Below are 11,405 nucleotides of genomic sequence, written 5' to 3'. Positions count from 1 at the left end.
AGCTGCGGGGGACCCCGTCCAGGTGTGCAGCCCTACTCCATCGACTGAACAGCCTGGGCCGAGGGAATAAAGGCTGGGGGTCCATAGTCACTAGCGGAGTCGCCTCTCTCCCTGGCGTTGTGGGCGCCCTGCCCCTCCATGCCCCTCCCACCACGGAAGCCGGTCTCAGGTTGTACAGTCAGATCCTGTTGTCCGCCCCAGTGACACAGAAGCAGCTAATGCACCGACCGCCACTGCCACCACCACCAGGCATGAATTTCATGTGTTTGCTGGAAAACTGTCATTTCCTTCGTGCGCTTCTCATTGTGAGTGTGACTGATTGTGTCTCTACAGTGCCTCATCACGTGTCTGTCTCCCTTATTCTGTCCCCTAAAAATGAAGAGACTTGCTTGGAGACAGGCTGTTTGTTTTGTGGGGTTCGTCACTGGCAGCTCAGGGCTCCCCCGCTGTGTGGCCTCAGGGTGCAGACAGTGTCTGGTGGACTTAGCCTTGGAGCAATTCCAGGCCCTGGAGAGGAGGCCAGCCACATCGGTCCATGCTGAGGTTGTCACCATGGCTTGGGTCCATTTTGGGATCACGGTTGCCCAGACAACCCGATTTATTAGACACTTTAAAGGAGAATAAACTTTCGAATCTCTGAGTTGTGATTTCCTGCTTGGAGCTCCAGATTTCACTTTCTAATTTTTCAGTGTCACCTGACTGCTCTTTGCTCCTGTCTAGAGATGACTGGCACCCTTAGGACAGAGGCATGACACCTTCTCTGGGGCTGGTGAGCTGGTGTGCTCTATTTTTTTGTTTGCTTCTTTGTTTGCGACAGGATTTCAGTGCCGTAATCTCCCAGTCTCTGGCCTTTGGCACCCAGATGCTGCGAGCTTCAGATCTGCACCACTGTACCGGCTTCGCTTGAGTCCTGAGATACGCTGCTCGCGGGTTCGTTTGCCTCATAAACGTGCAGTGTGGAAACCACTGGTGTGACCGGTGCTCGGAGCACAGACCTGCTGTCCAGGAGCACAGATGTGGCCATTTCCGCGCTGAGACAGGGAGTCCTGAGGTTACTAAGGTCGGTGAGATGCATTGTCAAAACAGTTCACTCGCTTTCCTTGGCTTCGGCCCACAACTCCAGGCTTCCTTCGGAAACCAGATGTTTGTTCATGGGTTTCAGTCTATTGCTCTTGTTCTGTTTTCTTTCTTAAGGCAGCGTGTCACTACGTTTCTTGGTCTTGGCCTTGAACTCACTAGCCTCTGTCTCAGCCCTCCAAGTGCTGGACTTGCTGGCATGGACCATCATGCCTGTTGTGGAAATCGCACATTTTAAAAGTGTTATGTTTCCTTCTTTTATTTTCCCCTTCTTTTCTTTCATGATTTTAAGTGATTAAAACAATTTATTTTTATTATTTTAGGAGTGCTTGCCTACACGTGTGCCTGTGCATGCCTGCTGCTCTTCCAGGCCGGAGGAGGGCATCAGGCCTTCTGGAGCTAGAGTTAAAATGGTTGTAAGCTGCCACTTGGGTGCTGGGAAATGAACATAGCTCTTCTCTAAGAGGAACAACCACTGTTAACTGCTGAGCCAACTCTCCCTCCTTACATGGTTTTAGGTTGACAGACAAGTTATTTTTACAGCAAGTCTCAGCACTTGGTGTCACGGTGAGTTTAGCTGGGCTGCTCCAGGTGTGAGCTCTCAGAGCCACACCACCTACCCGTGATACGCTGCTTTGTTGGAGGATGGTCTCATGCTAATTACTGTTGCTCAAGATCTGGATACTGCCCACCGGATACACCCATCCTTGTTTGTGTAAACCTGCCTAAAACACTATACCTGATTGGTTCATTCAATGGCCTATCTGGGCAGGGTGGAAATGGAGTAGGCGTGACGAAGGTTCCCAGGAGTTTGAGGACGGAAGAATCATGGAAATCAGGGGAAAGAGAGGGAGAGGAAGGAGGACGATGATGAGCTAGCCAGGAGAAGTAACAACGTGGAGGAAGAACTCCAATCATGTTGTGAGAAGGCCCAGGTGAGGAATAAAAGGAAATATTGATAAGATTATGGGTAGAAGATAGGATGGTTAAGGAGGATGGCTTTGGATGGGGCTGGGAGGTGGATGGTGAAGTGATTCAGACAGTGTAGGTAGAATATCCGCCCGGCCCAAGGTAAATAAGGCAATTATGAATCTAACAGGTGCCTGTGTCTTACTATTTGTGATAGCAGATTAGATAATACCGCTGCGATAATCTTAAGGCTAATAATAAACATTATGTAGCCCAACACTTTTTTATTTACTATTACATTGCTTCTTGTTAGGCTGTTTTCTAACGGAAAATCTTGTGAGAGACTCAAGAGTTCCCGCTCTTGGCCCCCTTGTCATAGAGTCCCCAAGCAACGCTGGGCACTGCTGGGCTGTTCGCCTCTTTCCCAGGAATGCCCACTCCATTAGAGACTCCTCATCGGGAGGTCGTCGGGAACACAGAGTCAGCCTGGAATCCCACAGTGTGCCCTGCACTTCAGCTCTTAGCCATTCAAATGTGGTGAGTGAATAAACCCAGTGACTTGGTTGCTCTGACCCTTAATTTGCTATTTCTTAAATGTCATAAGAAAAGAACCTTTGTAGAGCTTATCAGAGTCGTTAAGACGCTAGCACAGCAGCTGGCCCAGGTCAGGGGTTTCAGGAGGGGGCTGTTACCATTTGCCGGCTATAACAGATACATTCGGTCCCCTGTGGTGAGCCCCTGCACTTCTGTAATCTGAGTGATGCCGTCCAAATTTGAATGCTGAAATCCTAACCCTATGGAGCACTGTTAGGAGGCAGAGAGCCTTTGGCGAACAGGAAATCAATGGCCCATTTGCTCAGCCTTGTTTTAACTACTAATTTAGGCAACCCCGTAAATCAACACATGTACTTTCTAAATTTACCCTTATTGTCAGGTGGTGGCACACGCTTTAGTCCCTGCACTCGGGAGGCAGAGGCAGGTGGATCTCTGAGTTTGAGCCTGGAATGAGTTCCACAGAGAAACCCTGTCTCAAAAAATAAAATAAATTAAAAAATGAATTTTCCATGTATTTATTATTTAGTGTGTGTGTGTCTGTGTATTTGTTTGTATGTGTCTGTATGTTTGTGTGTATGTCTGTGTTTTATGTGCTTGTGCCTCTGTGTGTGTCTATGTGTATGTGTTTGTGTGTGTATGTGTATCTGTTTGTCTGTGTTTTCCTTTTATTATGTAGGTTCAGGGGATTGAACTCAGGTCCTTAGTTATCTTTCTCTCCTCAGCCATCCTACCAGCCCAAGACATGCCTTTTCTGCAGGACCACCCTCCTGACTCTGTTCTCTTCACAAGATTGGGCCAAAAGACTGTTCCATGGACTCTTTATTTATTTATTTTAAGTTTTTCCAGGCAGGGTTTCTCTGTGTAGCATTGGCTATCCTGGAACTCACTCTGTAGACCGGGCTGGCCTCAGAGATCCTCCTGCCTGTGCCTCTCTGAGTGCTGGGACTAAAGGTGTGCGCCAGCAATGTCCAGGTTTCATGGACTCCTGACATGATCTGAAGTGCATGGTTCTAGCCAAAGAAAACAAGCCAGGCTGCAACAGTTCACTGCGGGAATGCAAACCTGTGCTTGCAGTTCTTGGAAAGCGGAGGCAGGAGGATCAGGAGTTCAAGGCCATCGTTAGCTAGCTAATGAATTGGAGAGCAGCCTCGTCTATGTGAGGCCCTGTCTCAAAAACAAAACAAAACAGAAACCCACCAAAAGCCAGGCACAGTGGCTTAAACCTGTAATCTTAGCAACTCAAGAGGACGAAGTAGCAGTAAAGAAGCAAGCTTGAAGCCAGCCTAGGCTACAAAGTGAGTTCTAGGTTAGCCATGTCACAGTGAGACCCTGCCTCCAGGGTGGAGACACAGGTGTATTGATGTGCTCTTGTAACCCCAGAACTTAGAAGCAGGGAGAATCGGGAGTTTAGGATAGCCTCGGCTATCCCACATGTAGGTTTGTTTTTCAAACACCTGCTTTAGTTAGGGTTCTTAAACGACTTTACCCTCCTACTCCCTTCCCCCCCACCTTAGGTAGGAGATTAGAGGGAAAAGTGCTGTAGACCTCTGTCATCTACTTCCTGTTGATTAGGGTCAAGGGTCAGCAGCAGCTGAACTAGAAGCACCTAGACTCTGCACAATGGCACAAGTTTGCCAAAGTGGAAGCACTCCACAGAAGCAGCCCAAGCAGTTCTTTCTCTCTGCGGAAGTCAGTGAAGGATGCTAACTGTACCAGTGTAACGGTGTAGAGATGGGCAGCATTGCCTCACCGTTAGCTTCTATATATCCCTTCTCAGACTGCCCACAAGGATGTCTGCAGCCCACAAAAACCAGGCCCCTCACACGAGGGAGGTTTCATCCATGCCTGTTCACTGGGGCTGTTCTCCACAGGAGAAAAACATTCTCACCTTCCAACCCTGGGACCCCCCCAAAAAACAAAGTCACATGACACGACTGGGTTTCCAAAGAAACCAGAAACTTCCACTTCAACACATGGTGAATTTGAGGCTAGCCTGGACTACATGACCCTATCAAAAAATAAAAACTAAAGCTGTCTGTGAAAGTAAGGAATAAAGAAAGGCACTCAATTCAAAATGTCTTGTTCTGTAGGCTAGTTTGTTAAATTATTTAAGATATTTCCCCCTTCTGATCTCCCCTAAGGAATATTAAATGCCTGGTAGCCAGGACAGACGCTAAGAGGTGTTACTGACTGAAGTTTGCCACTCAGAGGCCATAAAGCAGAGAGGAAAGTCAGGCTTGCTGTGCAGAAGCCCGCCGTGGGCTGGAAAGATAAAGATGCTGGCAGCTCGGGAACCAAGGCTCATCTTCCCGAAAGCTGTCGCCTTCCCAGGAGCTGGAAGCCTAATGTTCCAGGACTGTCTGGCTTTAATTATTTCAATTTATCTGTTTGAAATTAACTTTTTTCTCTGTGGGATGCCCAATTATTTTTGGCTTCCATCCACAAGATATGAGCTCAAACACACTAGAGAATATCAGGAGAGCTAACCAAAGCCTGCTCCAAGGCAGGCGGCCCTCCACGAAGGCCTTGTTTGTGATAATGATTTCCTGTTAAGGAGGAAACCATCCAGGGAGGCTGAACACGGGAGGCTCATTTTCTGTGAGGAGGTGGCCGTCCAGGGCCTCCTGGATCAGTTTTGCTGTACTGGATTAACATCTGTATCTACATTGGTATTTCCAAACTAGTTTTCTTGAAATCATCTTACCTCTTTTAATGAAAAAAAAAAAGTAATGGAATTTCATAGTACCTCATAACTGGAAAGTGACTATCACCATAAAGATAATTTTTTAATGCAATAAAAATCAAATAGTGTGCTAAATTTAAAAATTAAAGGAAATAAGGAAAAGCAAACAGTCTGTCTAAGACCTTTTCGGAAATGCACGTGAAGGGGCTGGGCCGGCCGTGTGTGCTCTGCACGCTCGCGCAAGGACCAGAGTTTGGGCCCCCAGGATCCCTGTGAAGAGCCAGGCACAACAGAGCCTGTAATCTCGGGGCCGCGGAGGCAGACTTGCGGATTCCGGGGCTCACTGGCCAGCGAGCTGTGCTGGGTAGCTCTTCCGTAACTGGACACAGGCTCAAGCCATTGGGGAAGAGGGACCGTCACCTGACAACACCCCCGCTAGGTCACGGGGCACCTGGGCACTTCTAAATTGAGGACCGGTGTGGGAGGGCCCAGCTCCCTGGGGGCGATGCCACCCAGGGGTTGGTGGTCCTAGGTGCTGTAAGAAAGTGGGTGGAGCCACAAAGAGCAAGCCAATGAGCAGCTCCGCATCAGGTCCTGCCTTGAGCTTCTGCTCTTAGCTGGATAAGGGGCTACAAGTTGTAAGCTGAACCGAATCTTTTCTTCCCCAACTTGCAGTTTTTGTTTTGTTTCGTGTGTTTTGCGACAGGATCGCTCTACAGAGCCCTGGCTGTCCTGGACTCACTTTGCAGACAGGCTGGCCTCAGAGTCAGAGATCCATCTACTGCCTCCCAAGGGCTGAAATTAAAGATGTGCACCACCACGCCTGTCTCCCAAGTTGCTTTTAAATCATGGTTGTTTCACCACGGCCTCACTGAGACACTGACAAAATTGTGAGTTCCAGTTCAGCTGGTGAGACCCTGTCTCAAAAATAAGATGGCAAAGAAAATGGAAAGCCTAAGAGATGGTTCAGGAGAAAGAGGCGTGTGCTGCCAATCCTGATGACCTGAGCTCAAACCGGGACCTACACGATGGAAACAAAGAACCAATTCCAGTAAGTTGTCCTTTGTGTGTGCTATGGCATGACCTATGTGCGCGCACACATGCACCACAAGAAAATAAATGTAAAAACGGCGGGGGGCAGCTGAGAGAAAAGCCTGCAGCCGACCTCCGGCCTCCACATGCACACTTATTAACACACGTGTGCACATACGGGCACACCCACCTATACAACGCAAACACAAATACAGGAAGTTCAAGGCTAGCCTGGGCTTCAGAGTGAGGCCCTCTCTTGAAAGGAAGGAAGGTTACTCTTAAATCAAGAAATACCAGATTAGGAAAACATAGCTTTGTTTTTTACTTCTACTTGGAATTAGGAAAAGAGGGCAATTTAATCCTCGATATCAAAATGAGAAAAGTACGTGCCCTGACATCCTCCTGGTTTGGTCCAGTCAGCACACAGGAGTGGATCAGAAGGGTGCAGCCTGGCGTTAGAGCAGGTTCTGGGTTGGGGTGGAGTCGGGCATGCCGGCATCCACACGGTGGATACGCACAGACAGGGCCTGCAGCCCCGATGGTGTAGAGCTCCTGATCACCAGGCCGCACTCTGTGAATGAAGCAAGGTGAAATGCGGTTTAGGGGATTATTTTTATTAGTCTTATTACGGTTTATTCACTTTGTTTCCCAGCTGTAGCTCCTCCCTCATCTCTTCCAGCCCCACCATTCCTCATCTTCTCCTATGCCCTTCCCCCATTCCACTGATAGGGGAGGTCCTCTCCTTCTCCTTCCACCTGACCCTAGCCTATCGGGTCTCATCAGGACTGGATGCATTGTCTTTATGTGAAGTTTTTAAAACGTAGAAATAGAAATTTGAAATCTATCCTTGATCTTACGAGGATAGAATCCTCGTAAATCCACAGGGATACAGTGGGTGGTGTGAGGTGCCTCTAGGGAATGGACTGTGTGATCCCTAGGAGTCAACACATGCTTAGTAAATGTGCTAGAAGATATAGTTTCTATATGTAGAAAGGAGAGTCTTCCACTGACTAAGTCTTTTATCAGTTGTTGAATTTTGAATTAGGTAAGTTGTGGAAGATAGACTGACAGCCTTGTAAAGATCTGGGTCATGACACCAGGCACATTCATGCCAAGAAGGAGTCAAGCTTACTGATAGAATTAGGCGTGCAATCAGCTGACCTTAAAATAAGAATATTTGGGGCAAGTACTTATAAGTGAAGAAGGGAAGAGACTAGCATTAGGGAGAAATGGAGGTGTGATGTCGTGGGTGTGGGGAGGAGAGGAGAGGGCTAGCTTCCACAAAAAGGCGCGAGTACAGCCATCGTTCAGGTGTGAGCACTCTGAAGCCACCTAGTGCAGTGCGGTGCAGCCAGGAGGTCTTCAGTCCCGCCAGAAAGCCAGTGAGTTGCCGGGGAGGAGGCGGCTCGGGACTGCGAGGTGCAGGCTTCGTGAACGCGTGTTCCATCTGCCTGCTGCAGTCAGATTACTTCAGAGTCCTGGCAGGGAGAGGGGAGAGGCCCGGAGGAAGGTGCAGGCCTGTCCCTGAGGTTGTGACACCCAGAGGGTCTGTCCTGGGGATACCTTAGCACTGCTGGCTTTGAAGACGGAGGAAGTTGCCCAGAGCCAAAGAAGGAAGGCACCCCCAGAGGCTGAAAGGAGCAAAAGGACTGATTCTCTCTAGCATCTCTAGGAGGAACAGCCTTGAGCCCTGATCTTGGCCCGTGGGACACGTTCTTGCTTTGGACCTTTACCAATCTAATGGGATAAACTGACTTGTTTGTTTTCTTTTTGAGACAGGGTCTCACTGTGTAGCTCCAACTAGCCTAGAACTTGCTCGGTAGACCAGGCTGACCTCAAACTCAGAGACCAGCCTGCCTCTGCCTCCCAAGTGCTGGGATTAAAGGCGTGAAGCACCACACCCAGCAAAATAAACTGATTTTTTATAGGTCATAAATGTAGCTATTTAATCTGAAGGTCCAACATGTGTATTTAACAAAACAACCATAGTAACTTCCTTGCCATATCCTGACTTTACCAGTCACACCTTTCACCAGGTACCAGATAAGACCTCCCACCTGTGTATTAGGCCTCAAACTCAATTTAAAATGAAAACATGGCATTCGTATCACTATTGTACCGGTGTGTACATATTATTTGGGCTAGTCTTGGCTACATAGGTTGGCGCTCAAGGCTAGCCTGGACTATATGAGACCCTGTCTTTAGTTGTAAACTGGGCTAAGCAGGAGGTTTTCAAGTTCAAGGCCAACAAATACTACATAGAGTAAGACCCTGCCTCTCACCAGCATCAAAAAAGAATAAGTAAAATAAGACTACTTAAGTAGAACAAACCAATATAAATGCGTAGGTTAAAAACAAAGCAAAGAGTACTGGGGAAGCAGAGGCAGGTAGGCCCCTGTGAGTTCCAGACTAGACTGCTCTACATACAGGACATCCAGAGCTGTAATGGTGAGACCCTGTCTCAAAAACAAAACACAACAAATCAACAAGCATTTCAGCAGCCCATTTCCATAATTAGTCCCAAAGGGGCAGAAGTCCCTTGGTGGCTTCATAAAGTGGTAGGATAAAGGCGCTGTGGCTGGGACCACAGTCACGCATGACAAGTTTGCAGATGTTTGTGTATCTTTGTGATTTTGCTTTGTTTGATGGTCATAGGGATTGAAGCTAGGTCTTGTTTGTGCTAGGCTCATCTTTTTTACAACTCTTTTAAGTCTCTGTTTACCAAATTTTATCTTCCCAAATCCAAGTGGTGCCAGATTGCTGCCGAGGGGAACCTTTGCTCTGGAGCACAGAATGGCCTGCGCAACATCCAGGGCCTGGAGGGCTGTGGATGAGCAGCCGAGGGGCCCACCTGTCCTATTGATCCAGGCCTAATGGCGCACAGGGGGAAGTTCTTCTAAGAAACACAAAGTTCTTATAGTTTGAATGATAAAAAGCTTTCCTGTTTTGCTGGCAGTGATGGCACACCTTTGATCCCAGCACACGAGAGGCAGAGGCAGGTCTCTGAGTTTGAGGCCAGCCTGGTCTACAGAGCAAGTTCTAGGACAGTCAGGGCTATACAGAGAAGCCTTACCTCAAAGAAACCAAAACCAACCAACCAAAAAAACAAACAAAGAACAACAAAAAACAGCCAACCTTTTCTATTTAAAAACAAAGGTCTTCCATTGGGAACAGTGGCGCTTTGTAGTCACTGAGCGTTTTATTTCACAGCCAAGAAAAAAGGTCGGTGTTTAAATGACTGCTCATGCCATGATGGATCATTTCATGGGGTAGGTAAGTATTGTCTCAGCAGATCATACCTGTGGTGGCTTCCTGTGTGTGTGACTGTGGGAGGTAGAGCTTTGCTCTAACAGCCTGGCTGTGGAAATGAGGCCTGGTCATGCCTGCAGAACCTGGATGCCAAGACCCATCCACTCAGTCACCCTTCCAAGTTTCAAATTCAGCACTATAGCCTCACAACCTTTCTCACCTGGGTCACGGCTCACAGCTCAGAAGAAACACAAAAATCAAGACAACGCTCGACTTGCCGTTCCTCAGTGACTAGTTTATTATAGTGATCAAAACAAAACAAACAAACAAACAAACAAACAAAAAAACCCAAGAACCACTACATTGTGTCAGCATCAAAGTAAGAAAGCCATGTCCATGCTCCTTGGTGCCAGCTCTCATCACCGGACACAGCATCTTGTCAATCATTTTCTTTGCTCTTCTCTAAACATCAGTTGTGACATTTCTCTGGAGACAGGACTGACAACTTCTCAGTAAACTTAGCAATTCCCTGCTCCACAATTAACTAGAATACTATAAATTTGGCTTCCAGAGATTTTGCAGTCTGATCTCCTAAATGGCATGTTCTTGTTCTAAATTAAATTATTTTGAGAGTTTTTTATAGGACACTGTAGGACTCTGTTCACAAGTCTTGACTTTCAATGGTCTATGAAACTGGAGATGGTGTAAGTTTTCCTCAGGACTTGGGAGCATCTCTAAACTGTGTGACGCAGGATGACATGGGGTCCCTCTCACGGATGACCTCATTGTCAGCTCACCCACGTGTGTGCTAGTCTGTTTCCTTGGCACTGTTTGTCCCTCTGCAGCACTAATAGGCAGGCCTAGGATATTCTCTAATTTGACCAGCACACTTGTTCAAAGGCAAATGCGTTTCAAAGTCAACACAGATCCATCTACTGGCACATGCTTGTACTTACTGCCCTTGGGAGGTAGAAGCAGAGGAAGGATTGGGAGTTCCGGGTTCAGATACTTAATGGATTTGAGGCCAGCCTGGGCTATAAGAGATCCTGCCTTAAAAACCAAAAAAATGAACAAATAGCAAGCAAACAACAAAATCACAGTCCACAGGGGCCGGCCCTGCTGTCATAATTTTCAATCTAATCTCTGATCTACAATGGGCTTGATTGTTTTTATTTTTTAAAGATAGGGTGTCACTGTGTGGCCCTGGATGTCCTGGACTCAAGAGATTCACCTGCCTCTGCCTGCTGAGTGCTAGGACTAAAGTGTGTGCCATCCACCCTGCAAATATAGACATATATGTGTATTTGAACTATTTAAGCAGAAATCTAGTTCAAACACGTTACCTATTCTTATGTATGCGAAGTGGATGAGGGTCAATGTAGAATAGGGAGTATTTTGATTGTTTACTGAAAAGAAAGCTGCAGATATACAGGAATTCAGTATCTGAGACTCCATTTTGACAAACTGCTGTTTTTTTGTTTTCCACTGTAGTTGGAACCTTCTGGCATAGTATTTGTTTATTTTCGTTGTACTGAAGGCTTGTCAGGAGGGTACAGATTCTCCTCTATATTTATTGCTGAACTCTGAGCGTGTGAAACCACGCCTGGTACCCAGTAGGACTGAGCAGTGTAGGCAGAGACTGACTTCTGAACAAACTGACTTCTGTTCTGCAACCAGCAGCACAGAGAGAGCCTGGAGGACCAGATTCTGTGACTCTCACAGCAGCCACCCTCAGTGAAAGCTTGCCTCAGGCTAGCTCCCTGCCCCTCATCTGGGCAGCACAGTAGAGTAGAGCTGGCCCCCACTGGGCATGTGCGAGAGAGCTGGCCCTACCCTTTGCCCTGGTGGTACAGGCACAGGAGCGCTGGGGGGCCAGCCAACTCAGCTATCACCCAGGCCC

At 47.5% G+C, this 11,405-nt stretch overlaps 1 long non-coding RNA gene across 2 annotated transcripts; it reads left to right on the top strand.

The window, feature by feature from the left end:
* The first annotated feature begins 710 nt into the window (after positions 1 to 710).
* Positions 711 to 6,044, top strand: LOC132656014 (uncharacterized). 2 transcript variants are annotated; one of them, XR_009593972.1, is made up of 4 exons: positions 711 to 1,060; positions 1,850 to 2,012; positions 2,300 to 2,523; positions 5,931 to 6,044. It is a non-coding gene; the product is annotated as an uncharacterized LOC132656014 (long non-coding RNA). The 2 variants fall into 2 exon arrangements; XR_009593971.1 differs by having other exon boundaries at positions 1,401 to 2,012.
* Positions 6,045 to 11,405: the final 5,361 nt, after the last annotated feature.

The sequence above is a fragment of the Meriones unguiculatus genome, chromosome 8, assembly GCF_030254825.1.
Source record: "Meriones unguiculatus strain TT.TT164.6M chromosome 8, Bangor_MerUng_6.1, whole genome shotgun sequence".
In the NCBI taxonomy this organism is placed as follows: Eukaryota; Metazoa; Chordata; class Mammalia; order Rodentia; family Muridae; genus Meriones; species Meriones unguiculatus.
This window is presented reverse-complemented; position numbering and strand designations above follow the sequence as displayed.